This window comes from Halyomorpha halys, unplaced genomic scaffold, assembly GCF_000696795.3.
Source record: "Halyomorpha halys isolate HHAL.00 unplaced genomic scaffold, Hhal_1.1 Scaffold991.1, whole genome shotgun sequence".
In the NCBI taxonomy this organism is placed as follows: Eukaryota; Metazoa; Arthropoda; class Insecta; order Hemiptera; family Pentatomidae; genus Halyomorpha; species Halyomorpha halys.
Genome location: NW_027115927.1, coordinates 385,309 through 390,015, shown reverse-complemented (window position 1 = coordinate 390,015; position 4,707 = coordinate 385,309). Strand labels below are relative to the sequence as shown.

The window sequence follows — 4,707 nt, the reverse complement described above, 5'->3', positions numbered from 1 at the left end:
AGATTAATTAAAAATAAAATCCTTTATTAAAAAAAAACACTCTACCTCAACTAATATGTAAATAAAAATAACCGAATCCAATGCATACCAAAACAAAGCTATATTAACCAAAACCAGTTGTATGAAGTTTTGTCAGTACCCTCACAATCAGATCTTAAACATATTTTTCTATATGTAACCCAAAGCCTTATACTTAAGAGCAGGATACTTATCTTCACAATAAGATATGTAGTATTTTGTATCTTTTATTTTATTAAGTAAGCAATGTCGCTTTTGTTCTGTTTTTTTTTTCACTCTGACTAATGTAGATAGCCCCAGTTTGGGTTCATTCTTTGTTATTAGCTTATATAAATGATTTTAAATTCACCATTTGGGTATTCTGTTTTGTTATTAGCTAATATAATAATTAAATAGTTTTTTGATTGTTTTATTATTATTTAATTATTAATACAATGATTGTCAAATTATGTACTTTACAGGCTAACTCTATTTGTACGGGGGTTGCCCCATTAACAAATAAATAAATTATTAAAAAAAATTAAAACAAAACGTATTTTATGGACAAATGGAATTGTTAATAACTATAATGCTTCTATGAAATTTATTATTTATGCAACTTAGGAAAAGTTTTCTACTTATATGCCCGAAGGTAAATATAAGTAAAAAACTTTGCATAAAATCGCTATATATTTTTTCTTTATTGTATATAGTATGTTCATTTTACCTAACCAATAATTACATAGACCAATGCGGCAAAAAAGTGTGTTTATGTCCTGCGTCTTTCTGAGTATTTATATATATTCATTCATTCAGCCCATCTCTTCTATAGCCATTATAAGAGAATAAAAGGCTATTTTGACCACAGCAGCCGCTACGGCGGGGATATATCTCGTGAGGCCTAAGGGAGATTAAGGCCAGCTAGATAATTAAAAGCATAATTCTCCGGGAACGGTTTGCGTCGGATTGTCTCTGGTCCATACGTGGTATATTGTGGCAGCCACATTTCACCAGCCTGTAAATACTCGCTTCCAAAAATGATGGTTCATGGTGTCATATTGCCCGAGAATCGATATCCAGAAAAACTGCTGTTGGTTATCTTCTAAATAAAAAAATACAATAATATAAAACGTATTTGATTAATTAACTTTTCATTACGACTATAGATAAATATAAAGACTAACCAAAGAAACTAAGAAGTTAAATAATAATAATTGAATGAAAATTTGATAAATGAAGTTAACACCATAAATTAGAAATAAACTAGAAGGTTTTAATAAATTTAAGCATTTACAGAGTTATCTGGTACGGTAATGCAAGAGCTTAATATTTTTTAGTGAATATGCTTTTGATGCATCTTCATTGACTGTATCTTTTTCAAGGGGTCCCTTAATGACCTGGAACATTAAAATAATATTAAATTTAAAGTGTTTATAATAAAACTTATATAAGCGCGAAAGTGGGAACAGAACAATTTCGTAGTGTATTGTTTTACACCGCCTTAATATATCTAATCAGACATAACACATCGATGTAGGAGATCGCTGACCCTAGTTTTGAACATCTTAAAAATCCTGTTTGTCAAAAAAGTCTGAGTGACCGTGATTTTTTTTTTATAATGCTTAATTGACTGGTTAATTTAGTATAAAATATTGACCTTTTTTGTGTGTTATGATCCTCCTATGAAATTGTGATATGCGTACATCGACCAACCTACTCGCTATAATTGTCTGTTTGAAAAGTAAGATAAGTAAGGCGACCGCGGAGGGCGAAAGTGGAGGGTAAACTGAGATCCTTAGTTGCCAAATATTATACATCAGCTTATTAATTAGTTCATTCCTTATTTATTAGTTTATAATCTAACCACTATTACGATTATTTTTCTATTTTAAGTTATTTTAAATTTTCATTTATTCATTTTCTTTTTATTTATTATTTATGTGTGTACCGAGGGCTTTAATATTTAATGAGTCCATAAATTTAATAAAAGTTGAATAATAGGTTGAAAATTTGTGTTGGGTCTCCGGAAAGGAGAAACATGAGAGAAAAAAAGAAGAATCAAGAGTAGAAAATCAAACAGAAAGATATAAGAAGAAAATAAAAATGAAACAAAAATATAAGTTCGTTGGTTACTTATGTTAGTCATTACATTTTATCCTAGGACTGATTAGACATAATATTTGGGCAGTATGGCTTGTTTTTAAAGGAAGCATTTGTCTTTGCTTAGGATACGTGTATTACAAAAATAAAAAAAAAAACTCTACAAAAAGATAATAGTAGGACTCCCAGATTAAAAAAAGAAAAATAAACAAACTTACACTGTGGTTAGTTATGATAGTGGTAGGGACGTGACGGCCATGTGGGTGCTCGGTTCGGAACGTTGTGGGTTCGATTCCCACCTGGGGCAGTTAACTTTCATTTTTCGGCGGTCCCGAAGAATGAATCTTGACACACCCACCTTGGTTAGTACGCGGCGGCAACTCTGCTAGCCGTCAGTAGTTGGCAAAAAGGACCATTAGGCCAACTTGCCGGACTTGTTCCCCCACCAAATACCAGTACCCGGTACGATAGTGGTAAAAATTAATAATGCTAACCTCAAGCTCTTAAGCGCGGTAAAGTATAGCTGCAGAGGATCGGCCTTAGTGCATAAATTTCAAGGATGTCAAAGTGTCACGTATCATAGTGGCCAAGTTAGTTTAATTAAATGTAAAAACAAATAAGGAATACTGTATAATCTATTTATAAATGTATAATGTACTTTCCTCATCAATTCCACTTTATAATACAGTCGATTCGGAGTGTTGTTTCAATTCATTCTTAATTAATGAATGATTGATATCCGAGCTACCTAAAAGAAGAACTCCGTCTGTCCTCTTTGTACGAACTTTGATCAGTTCTGACCAAGCAAAACCCAATCGAGAACTTTTCAACGCCCTGAAGCCTATTGAGCTTACAATTTTATTTAAAGTTGACTATAGAGACTTTGGAAGTCCCCTTGGTGTTATGAGCTGTCAGTTGGGATGTTATCAAACAGTGGCCTCGATGAGATGGGAATTATTATGAAAGGACCCATCCGGTGGGAAAGACTTTTCCCAACTAGACGTGGACCAAATCCTGCCTAATCACTGAACTTTCCATGACGGCTTTCCCTCCGAGTTAGAATCAAGTTAGGGATAGCCGTTATTTCTTGTCGTCCCTACCCGGACGCCTTGAGCTTTTAATTGACTAGACCTGTCAGAAAGCTGTGACACAGAGTTATGTTGACATTAAGAGCAACCGAAACTCCTTAGTAAGTACCTGTTCTTTGTAAATTCCTGGTTGCTTTGTTAATGATGTTGTTATCTAAGGCTTGTTATAAAATTAGTGGTAAGCATTTTGCATTGGACGAAATTACTATTTTAAAACAGAATAAAAGATAAAAGTTTAAAAAATAAATTATAATGAATATACATACATTTTTGAAATGTCATGAAGCTGCAAAGTGTTCCTTGGTCATCATGAACTTATATCTAACCCATCTTCAACAACTGGATGAATCAAAAGACTCATGTGGGTGGCTAATGAAACAGGCACAAATTGGAGAGGTCTTAAATTCAAAACTCCAAAGAAACAGATTTTTTATTTATAATTATCAATGATAAAACTTTATAGTTAAATAAATTAATTTTTTTTTTGTATGTGTAAGGCAAACATCCATGAAGGCTTAATAACTCAATACTTAAGCTATGTGTTTACATTAATTTCTTTATAATTTTCACATTCAAAGATTACGAATTGAAAAATTTACTTATTAGCGTCTAAATTGTCTCTTGTAAAAATTTTTAATTACTTTGTTAGAAACTGTTCATGTTAATAATACTAATGTTGTATTATTATTTGTACATTTCCTTATTGCCTTCAATAAGTGAGGAGATATTTACTGTCTTATCTATCAAGGACGCTGTGTCTAATTGCTGTCTTCCTTATGTGGGCGCTGAGAACATTGGTAATCTCTTTTTCCAAACTAACCAGGAGAAAGATTGAAGATCTCAAAAATTCAATAACATATCATATAGATATTTTTCCTAGATATAAATTTTTAAAAGTAATACGTACTCGCTTCGGCGGTGCATATACTAAAATTGGAACGATATAGAGAAGATTAGCATGGATGAGACGCAAAATCGTAATACTCCTGTAGCTCAGATTCGTTATCTTGGACTACATCTTGACAAACGACTAACCTGGAATCCTCACACAAGACTGAAAAGACAGGAAGCTATACACAGATTCCGACTATTACAGCACTTACTAGACAAACGGTCTAAACTTCCAACTTATCACAAAAGCCTGATGTACATGACAATAATAAGGTCCATCTGGACATCCAGAGTTGAGCTTTGGGGTTCCACTAAACCTTCAAATTCCTCTCGTATCCAATCCTTACGATCCAAAACCCTTCGTAATATCCTCAATGCTCCTTACTTTGTTACAAATAAAACCATCCATAAAGACTTTAATGTTCCATATGTAACCGATCTTGCCCGAACCAGATATCACTCCTTCCATAATAAACTCTCAACCCCCCACACCCACTAGTTTTTAACCTTGCTTCTTCTTCCATTCCTGACAATCGTCTGAGGCGTCTGAAAAGAAGATGGCCACGAGACCTGCTAATGTAACACGTCATTAGAGTGCTACCAATGGGTATGACAACGGGTGTATCATACC

The 4,707-nt window shown here is 33.2% G+C and overlaps 1 pseudogene; it reads left to right on the top strand.

Moving 5' to 3' along the window:
- The first annotated feature begins 4,088 nt into the window (after positions 1 to 4,088).
- On the top strand, positions 4,089 to 4,182 carry LOC112210582 (U6 spliceosomal RNA; annotated as a pseudogene).
- The last annotated feature ends 525 nt before the right edge of the window (positions 4,183 to 4,707 follow it).